Raw genomic sequence first — 10866 nt, 5'->3', positions numbered from 1 at the left:
TCTGAATATCAAGAAATTGTCCAAGTATTTTTATTTTTATTCTGATTTGTCTAAATAACCTAAAAGATTATGTTCAATTATGTAAGAGGTTGAGTTTATACTTTTTATTCTTCCATATGACAATACAGGGGTGCCCACAAGGGGGGGGCATGGCGCAATTTGCGCCATCAACATTTTTGGGGGGGCATGATTTTTTGTATATTTTATGTCAACATTTTGAATTATGATTAAAAAATCAAGGTATTAAATAGAGATATCCTAATGTAGTTAATTTTTCTCACCTTTACAATGTTATATTTTGCTAAGTGTAACTCAATATAAAGCATAAGCACAATTGATAATATTTTGTATGCAGGATTTTAGTAATTTTAAGCCTATGAGTTTGAAGGTAAATCTTTGACAAAAATAAATTATAACTCCATCATCCACTATTATTCTGATTTCCTTTGCTTCATTTTAATTTTTAATGGTCCTGTGTTTGAGTTTCCTTGCTGTTGCAAGAAATATGCGATATTTTCCTCATTTTCACAATCTCGCCAGTTTTTCGATATAACAGTAATGCAAGATCAATTTAGGGCAACTCAGCTTATAGAGCATGAAATTTTCTCTCATTTAAGACCAATCGCAAGTTTCTATCATGCATTGTACTCATTTTAGAGACTCTTTAATAACAGTAAAATCGCAAGAAAAATGAGAAAATAAAGATCATCATTCAATTGGCTGTAACTTTTGAACGGTACGTATTGAAAACAGAAGTATATTTCATGGGAGTGAAAAGAGGAGAAAATTCATCACAACCTCGACCACTTTTTGGATTTTGCATCTGAAGTGTTCCACAAGATACGCAACGTTGCATATGCCAGACTGTGAGAATGGGGAAAATATCACAAATTTCTCGCACATTCAAAGTTGCGTATCTTGTGGAACACTTCAGATATAAAATCCAAAAAGTAGTCCTGCGCGACCACTCAATTCATTGGAAATTTATTATCTTTAATATTATATAGAGAATGCTTTTTCTCGAAAAATTCAAGGTTCTCGAGATTAAATGGAAAACTTAAAAAAATCCAAAATTTTGGGGTGAAGTCGCCTTCTGGTGTGTCAGCAAATTTCAGATTAGAATTCAGCGACCCAAAATGTATATAGGACCATCGAAAAAAATTATTTCGGGGCTGTTTCCTGAAAAACGACCATTTGACTGGACTATAAGTTGTTATCCTATTATAATAGCGAGCAATTTATGTACATCTGTTTATATTTTTCTATTTCTATATCTGGCTATCTGGTTATTTATGTTCAACGGATCTCGGAAACGGCTCTAACGATTTTCACGAAATTCGGAATATAGTAGGTTTATGGTATCAAAATTCGATTGCACTAGGTCTCATCCGTGAGAAAACTCCCTGAAGGACATGAAAAGGATAATTCATCCTTGGAAAAACAGATGATGATTTCGTCTGTGAATAAATCACAGACGAAATATATTTTTCGTAGTGAATAAATCAAAATTCGGGTAAGTAACAGTTTTGGGCTGTGCCTGTTAGTACTTCCCCAATCATTTTAAAGAAATGATTATCAATGAAATAAATCTGTTTATCAATGAATAAATAACGAGCAAAGCTCGGTGCCCCGATATTTGGTATTAATAGATAGAATTTACAAAATGTACTTGTTCAGATGATATCTTTATTCCAAAAACCAAACCATTTAAGATACATTTTGTTCGACTTGTGTTATTTACTCCTGTAATGTTAAAAAGTAAATACTACCAACAACACAACATCAGTGACAACCTATTCCAATTCATGATAAATATCGGGGCACCGAGCTCCGCTCTAGAGTACCTACAAAAGCATATACAAATTATTACGAAAGAAGAAATTATAATAAATATTCATAGTTCATACAGAAAGGTTCTATCTAATCACAGTGGATTGAGATTAATTCGCAGAGGAATACAAAAATTTCTCTCACAAAAGCATGTTAAATTTTAATCCTGATTCATGTCACGTGAACCAAATCACAGAAGACCATCTCAAAAAGATAGCTTATCTGATTGGTTCTACTGGAATTAATCAGGATTAAAATTTAACCGGCTTTTGTACAACTGTCACTAAGTACCTGATTGAATTATGTACAAAAGTTCAACAGCTGAGTCATAATTTTGTCTCAGTCCCACACACATGCACTCGCTCACTCACTTCCATCATCAACAGACGCCGAAATTATCAGATGTTTTTCCAAGGATGAATAAATTCTTTTAATGTCCTTCAGCGAGTTTCCCCAGGGATGAGACCTGGTGTAATCGAATTTTCATATTATAAACCTACTATGTTCTGAATTTCGTGAGAATCGTTAGAGCCGTTTTCGAGATCCGGTGAAATACAAACATATAAACATCTAAAAATTTAAACATCAAAACAGAAATTGCTCGTTTAATAGTATAAGATTTAGAATACAGTACCTAAACTTGCCGACATTATATATTGTATGAATAAAATCGTTCCAAATTTGTATGAATGTTTACCAAGATTGCTATGCAATATTCTTTTGCAATAAAGAATTATCAATGATATTATTATTCAACTTTTTATAAGTAACCTTAACATTTGAAAAGCAAAGCCTCCCTTACTTATCTTTTAATATCCTATTAAAATATGTGTCATGTAGTTTTTCCTGATAGTTCTTCATGTAGGTAGTTCTTTCTAGTCCTCCCGAACAAGAACGGGTGCACTGCTAGTCCCAAAAATAATATCAAAAAATACTTTATTTCTATTTTAAAGAGATAAGAAACGATGGTATATTTTTACAATATTATGAAAACAGAAAGAATTCCTCACAAGACCAAAGGTAAATAATGTCCTTTGGAAGATTAGAATGTAGAGGTGCGTACAGATATACGCGCCGCGAACATGAGCAATTCACTTTCAATCAGCTGATTATATCTGTATTTTTACAGAAACGGTAAAATACAGATATAAAAAGCTTGGCATCAGCTGATTAAAAGTGAATTGCTCATGTTCGCGGCGCGTATATCTGTAAGCACCTTAAGATGTGAATTTTATTGTCATACACTGACTAATGTTAAAAACTAAAGAGTTGGGAGTTGGGGTACTTTGGGGGGGGTCATTACACATGGATGGGGGGGGGCATAACACTTGAATTGGGGGGGGCATGCGCCATTGGCCTTGGGGGGCTGGGCACCCCTGTGACAATAAGATGATATTATTATAAATGTTTTGATTATTGAATGATAAACACAAAGAATGAAAAGTTTTTGATCAGCTGTTTTAGCACACTTGAAATTTGGCCAATCTGAATGTCAACGGAAGTTTAGGTTAGAAGTTCTATACTACTCTGAAAATAGAATTATTTGAATAGTTTATAATATATATCTTATCTGTATTTTATTCATCCAAATAAAATGATAGTATATTATTACAGAATACTTTATTGAATTCTAAAAGCATAAAATGATTCCGTTTATCCACCATGTTCCATGATAAACGCTGTACTAGGAGGTTTGAGGTTAGATTCTATTATACTCTGAAAATTGAATTTGAATAGTTTATAATATCTCATTATTTGTATTTCATTCATCCAAATGAAATGATAGTATCTTATTGCAAAAACTTTATTCAATTCTAGAAGCATAAACTGATTCCGTTTCATAAACTATTTTGTAAACACGTTCACATCAAATCAGAATCAGCTGACTTCAAGGTTATTTTACAGCCCTAGGGCCGTAAAAATTTTACCGGCCTGGTCAGAAAACAATCACTTTCGGCCTCCATATGACGCACATAAACCAGCTCATTACATCCAAGTGGGGCGAAATAGTATATTTCGCACCTAGGGCCGAAAATGGGACTTTTCTGGCTCGAAATCGGTTTTCAAGTCCGAGGCCGTAGGCCGAGGACTAGAAAAGATTGAGAGCCGGAAAAAACATTTTTGCCCATGGTGAGAACATTATTTTTCGCCACACAGGAAAATAAACAATATATATATGAGAATAATTGTCTATTTTAAGCACTTCCGAAAGCAAAAGTGGAAGGTCATAGCTCTAGCAAATCTGAGGTAATCTGAATATCAAGAAATTGTCCAAGTATTTTTATTTTTTATTCTGATTTGTCTAAATAACCTAAAAGATTATGTCAATTATGTAAGAGGTTGAGTTTATACTTTTTATTCTCCATATGACAATACAGGGGTGCCCACAAGGGGGGGCATGGCGCAATTTGCGCCATCAACATTTTTGGGGGGGCATGATTTTTTGTATATTTTATGTCAACATTTTGAATTATGATTAAAAAATCAAGGTATTAAATAGAGATATCCTAATGTAGTTAATTTTTCTCACCTTTACAATGTTATATTTTGCTAAGTGTAACTCAATATAAAGCATAAGCACAATTGATAATATTTTGTATGCAGGGATTTTAGTAATTTTAAGCCTATGAGTTTGAAGGTAAATCTTTGACAAAAATAAATTATAACTCCATCATCCACTATTATTCTGATTTCCTTTGCTTCATTTTAATTTTTAATGGTCCTGTGTTTGAGTTTCCTTGCTGTTGCAAGAAATATGCGATATTTTCCTCATTTTCACAGTCTCGCCAGTTTTTCGATATAACAGTAATGCAAGATCAATTTAGGGCAACTCAGCTTATAGAGCATGAAATTTTCTCTCATTTAAGACCAATCGCAAGTTTCTATCATGCATTGTACTCATTTTAGAGACTCTTTAATAACAGTAAAATCGCAAGAAAAATGAGAAAATAAAGATCATCATTCAATTGGCTGTAACTTTTGAACGGTACGTATTGAAAACAGAAGTATATTTCATGGGAGTGAAAAGAGGAGAAAATTCATCACAACCTCGACCACTTTTTGGATTTTGCATCTGAAGTGTTCCACAAGATACGCAACGTTGCATATGCCAGACTGTGAGAATGGGGAAAATATCACAAATTTCTCGCACATTCAAAGTTGCGTATCTTGTGGAACACTTCAGATATAAAATCCAAAAAGTAGTCCTGCGCGACCACTCAATTCATTGGAAATTTATTATCTTTAATAACGACCATCTGTTTATCTTTAATATTATATAGAGAATGCTTTTTCTCGAAAAATTCAAGGTTCTCGAGATTAAATGGAAAACTTAAAAAAATCCAAAATTTTGGGGTGAAGTCGCCTTCTGGTGTGTCAGCAAATTTCAGATTAGAATTCAGCGACCCAAAATGTATATAGGACCATCGAAAAAAAATATTTCGGGGCTGTTTCCTGAAAAACGACCATTTGACTGGACTATAAGTTGTTATCCTATTATAATAGCGAGCAATTTATGTACATCTGTTTATATTTTTCTATTTCTATATCTGGCTATCTGGTTATTTATGTTCAACGGATCTCGGAAACGGCTCTAACGATTTTCACGAAATTCGGAATATAGTAGGTTTATGGTATCAAAATTCGATTGCACTAGGTCTCATCCGTGAGAAAACTCCTGAAGGACATGAAAAGGATAATTCATCCTTGGAAAAACAGATGATGATTTCGTCTGTGAATAATCACAGACGAAATATATTTTTCGTAGTGAATAAATCAAAATTCGGGTAAGTAACAGTTTTGGGCTGTGCCTGTTAGTACTTCCCCAATCATTTTAAAGAAATGATTATCAATGAAATAAATCTGTTTATCAATGAATAAATAACGAGCAAAGCTCGGTGCCCCGATATTTGGTATTAATAGATAGAATTTACAAAATGTACTTGTTCAGATGATATCTTTATTCCAAAAACCAAACCATTTAAAGATACATTTTGTTCGACTTGTGTTATTTACTCCTGTAATGTTAAAAAGTAAATACTACCAACAACACAACATCAGTGACAACCTATTCCAATTCATGATAAATATCGGGGCACCGAGCTCCGCTCTAGAGTACCTACAAAAGCATATACAAATTATTACGAAAGAAGAAATTATAATAAATATTCATAGTTCATACAGAAAGGTTCTATCTAATCACAGTGGATTGAGATTAATTCGCAGAGGAATACAAAAATTTCTCTCACAAAAGCATGTTAAATTTTAATCCTGATTCATGTCACGTGAACCAAATCACAGAAGACCATCTCAAAAAGATAGCTTATCTGATTGGTTCTACTGGAATTAATCAGGATTAAAATTTAACCGGCTTTTGTACAACTGTCACTAAGTACCTGATTGAATTATGTACAAAAGTTCAACAGCTGAGTCATAATTTTGTCTCAGTCCCACACACATGCACTCGCTCACTCACTTCCATCATCAACAGACGCCGAATTATCAGATGTTTTTCCAAGGATGAATAAATTCTTTTAATGTCCTTCAGCGAGTTTCCCCAGGGATGAGACCTGGTGTAATCGAATTTTCATATTATAAACCTACTTTGTTCTGAATTTCGTGAGAATCGTTAGAGCCGTTTTCGAGATCCGGTGAAATACAAACATATAAACATCTAAAAATTTAAACATCAAAACAGAAATTGCTCGTTTAATAGTATAAGATTTAGAATACAGTACCTAAACTTGCCGACATTATATATTGTATGAATAAAATCGTTCCAAATTTGTATGAATGTTTACCAAGATTGCTATGCAATATTCTTTTGCAATAAAGAATTATCAATGATATTATTATTCAACTTTTTATAAGTAACCTTAACATTTGAAAAGCAAAGCCTCCCTTACTTATCTTTAATATCCTATTAAAATATGTGTCATGTAGTTTTTCCTGATGTAATGAAGTTCTTTCTAGTCCTCCCGAACAAGAACGGGTGCACTGCTAGTCCCAAAAATAATATCAAAAAAATACTTTATTTCTATTTTAAAGAGATAAGAAACGATGGTATATATTTTTACAATATTATGAAAACAGAAAGAATTCCTCACAAGACCAAGGTAAATAATGTCCTTTGGAAGATTAGAATGTAGAGGTGCGTACAGATATACGCGCCGCGAACATGAGCAATTCACTTTCAATCAGCTGATTATATCTGTATTTTTACAGAAACGGTAAAATACAGATATAAAAAGCTTGGCATCAGCTGATTAAAAGTGAATTGCTCATGTTCGCGGCGCGTATATCTGTAAGCACCTTAAGATGTGAATTTTATTGTCATACACTGACTAATGTTAAAAACTAAAGAGTTGGGAGTTGGGGTACTTTGGGGGGGGTCATTACACATGGATGGGGGGGGGCATAACACTTGAATTGGGGGGGCATGCGCCATTGGCCTTGGGGGGGCTGGGCACCCGTGACAATAAGATGATATTATTATAAATGTTTTGATTATTGAATGATAAACACAAAGAATGAAAAGTTTTTGATCAGCTGTTTTAGCACACTTGAAATTTGGCCAATCTGAATGTCAACGGAAGTTTAGGTTAGAAGTTCTATACTACTCTGAAAATAGAATTATTTGAATAGTTTATAATATATATCTTATCTGTATTTTATTCATCCAAATAAAATGATAGTATATTATTACAGAATACTTTATTGAATTCTAAAAGCATAAAATGATTCCGTTTATCCACCATGTTCCATGATAAACGCTGTACTAGGAGGTTTGAGGTTAGATTCTATTATACTCTGAAAATTGAATTTGAATAGTTTATAATATCTCATTATTTGTATTTCATTCATCCAAATAAAATGATAGTATCTTATTGCAAAAACTTTATTCAATTCTAGAAGCATAAACTGATTCCGTTTCATAAACTATTTTTCGCCACACTGCACAGAAAGCAGCTGTTTTCCAGTTCCTACGTAGATCTGAAAGACTTTGTTTGCAGACGACGTCAGAAAGGGTTTCTTTTCCGGTCTAGGCCAGAAAGTTGTCTCTTTCCAGCCGCTTATGGCTGGAAACAACGCGCTAATTATTATTATAAGTCATCCGCTAGATCGGGCGAGTGTCCACTTTCATAATAAGCTGAAGTCGCCATGATTTTAGTTCCAGTTTCGAATCAAACTAATTCGCTTCGCACCAGTTTTATTCAATTATTTATTGTTGATTAGTGCATTCCGAATTTTCAAAAATGCTTGAAGATACTGTGGTATTCCAAGTGAAATTTTAAAAGAATCTGAAATCCTGACTGCAAATCTTCTACTACTAATCAAGAGATAGGTACGATAGCTTAACGAGTATTCTTTATTTTGTATTCTTTATTTATTTTGTCAGCAATACCTGTAGTGTGGCGAAAAATATCGTTCGCACCACGGGCAAAAATGTTTTTTCCAGCTCTCAATCTTTTCTAGTCCTCGCCTACGGCCTCGGACTTGAAAACCGATTTCGAGCTGGAAAAATCTCATTTTCTGCTCTAGGTGCGAAATATACTATTGTAAACATGTTCACATCAAATCAGAATCAGCTGACTTCAAGGTTATTTTACAGCCCTAGGGCCGTAAAAATTTTACCGGCCTGGTCAGAAAACAATCACTTTCGGCCTCCTATGACGCACGTAAACCAGCTCATTACATCCAAGTGGGGCGAAAACTTATTTGCTGTCCCGTTTTTCTCCACTATTGTCTATTTTCTTTCCCATTTCTTCAAAATGTTTTTAGACCTACAAAAAGGTTTTTCTCATATCGATAATATTCATTATTCATATGAAATCAACAAATTCATCTTTGATTCCAATAATTCTTACTGATCTGAATCATTAATTTTCTCCAGTCAGGCAGTCACAGTGAATAGCCATGAGCGGCTTGATAAATCTGCAAATATTTCTGGGTGGGGCAATAATGTTTTGGGGGAGGGAGTATACTTGATACTAACTTAGGTCCTAGGTCGTTGCCTAGGACTGGGGTTTTCAGATTGGCAGTGTCATTTCAGAAGAAATAATAATCACAAAATGGTTATTCGTGTAGTGGAGAAGCAGCCACCCCAAAAAGAGGTACTGTACCTCATTCCACTCCTGTAGGGAATACGCAGAGGCCTATCTAGCAGCCCATTTCTTACTGCAGCACAGAACTCCATCATGATTGTCTTGCACCTCCCTCGGCAGTGTGTTGAAAAGTCGAATGGCCTGAGCAGGAAAACTGCTGTAGGTCCCCGCCAGTCTGCATCGAGGTAATTCCAGTTTGGCAGCATGTCGAGTGTTGTGGCTGTGTATGTCACTCCGCTTGAGTAGTTTGTCTTGATTTTTCTTGGCATATGGTAGTTATTGAAAAAATATATATAGAAATGGAAGAGAGTAAAATATCTATTATGGGTTTAAAGATGTAGGCTACTTGGTCCAGTATATGGAAGTATGCAGTATATGGAAGACGAAATCTTGTAATTCATTTTCAATGGTGTTAGGAAATACGGTAGCGTAGTTGTTGAAGGTACCGTACACTCTATTGTACGAGTTTTCATATTTTGACCGAATTTGAACCATGATAGCCGCTACATGTTCTTGGACGTCGTCACCCATGTACTGAAAGTAAGAGATATAAGAAGATTTTATTTTCAATAAATCACATTTTGAAGAGTCCCTAGGTTTGACCCTTGATGCTTCCTCATATCAAGACCTCCTATAGTATATTTGTAGTCCTGCTTATATCCACCACCACTGGGAAATAGAAAGAACAACTGGAGTGAACAACGAATAGTATTCTGATGTATCATATGATTTCAAATGCAGGTAGTCATTTCTGAAAAATTTTCAAACTAAAAATACTCGTATGATTTTTTCCGAAATGCAAAGACATTTTTCAACTGGTATACCTGATGAGTCTCTCAAGATATAGAAAGACCATTTTAGTCTCAAATAATAAGAGGACAATATTACCCCTGTAGGTATATAATGAATTTCACTGGCAACACTTAGGAGATGTAGTCATTTAAAAACCTTAAACGCTTAAATCCCCAACATTTTTAAATTTATCGATAATTCGACATGTTTCTGCTATTCCTATCATATTGGACATGCCCTGCGACACTCTTGAATACTTGGTTTCTCACTGGTGTTTGTTGTAATATTTATCATGTAAGTTCTAATACTAAAACAATGGAAAACTAACGGAACTGTAAGCTCTGTACATAAATCCAAGTTTCAATTTTGAAAATTTAACTGGTTTCATAACATTGCATAAAAAAATTAACGAAAAATTCTGGGGGTGGGCTAAGCCACCTTGAGACCCCTCCTTTGGCCGCCTGTCTATTTAGTTATTTCAGTATTTGCTTGCTTCATTTTCAGCAGTGAAGTGATCTAGTTTATTGAAAACACTTATTTTCTAAGACTTATATTTATCAGGTTTGATTGTCATTTTTTGTTCCAATTTTTTATTATCTCTTTAAATTTTCTATTGTATTTTCTGCTAACGACGTAGTTAAGTGGACATTACTGTCCAAAATTTGCCACGTCAACAAAATAAAAATGTAATTCTATTCTATAGGCTACAGTATCAATGAAATTTCAGCTTGCCTAAATATATCAGCAGTGATGTCATCATCATATCTTAGCATATCTAGGCCTACATGACGTAGAAATAAAATTTCAACCACTCAGGTGTGAGTTGATTATGAGTTACACTAGATTAAGATTTGAAGAAAAAACCAAGACATTCAATAAATGAGTTGAAGGTCACTGTTAGCAAGTCAACTTTATTCTCAATTCACACATTGCCAGGTAATCATTCATTGGAATGTGAAGTTCATACCAATTACAGTTACTATATATTACCCATATGGGTAATATCAATGTGCCTAGAATACCTGTATTCTAGGTACCTTGGGTAATATAATTATAGTTAATGTAATACCAATGAGCTGCTACCATCTGGTGCTACAACCTATAGGGGTTGCTGTCGATCAGGGACTGACTTGATGCTCAA

This window comes from Nilaparvata lugens, chromosome 5, assembly GCF_014356525.2.
Source record: "Nilaparvata lugens isolate BPH chromosome 5, ASM1435652v1, whole genome shotgun sequence".
Classification (NCBI taxonomy): domain Eukaryota; kingdom Metazoa; phylum Arthropoda; class Insecta; order Hemiptera; family Delphacidae; genus Nilaparvata; species Nilaparvata lugens.
The sequence above is the reverse complement of the archived record's forward strand: the minus strand, read 5'-3'. Positions refer to the sequence as shown.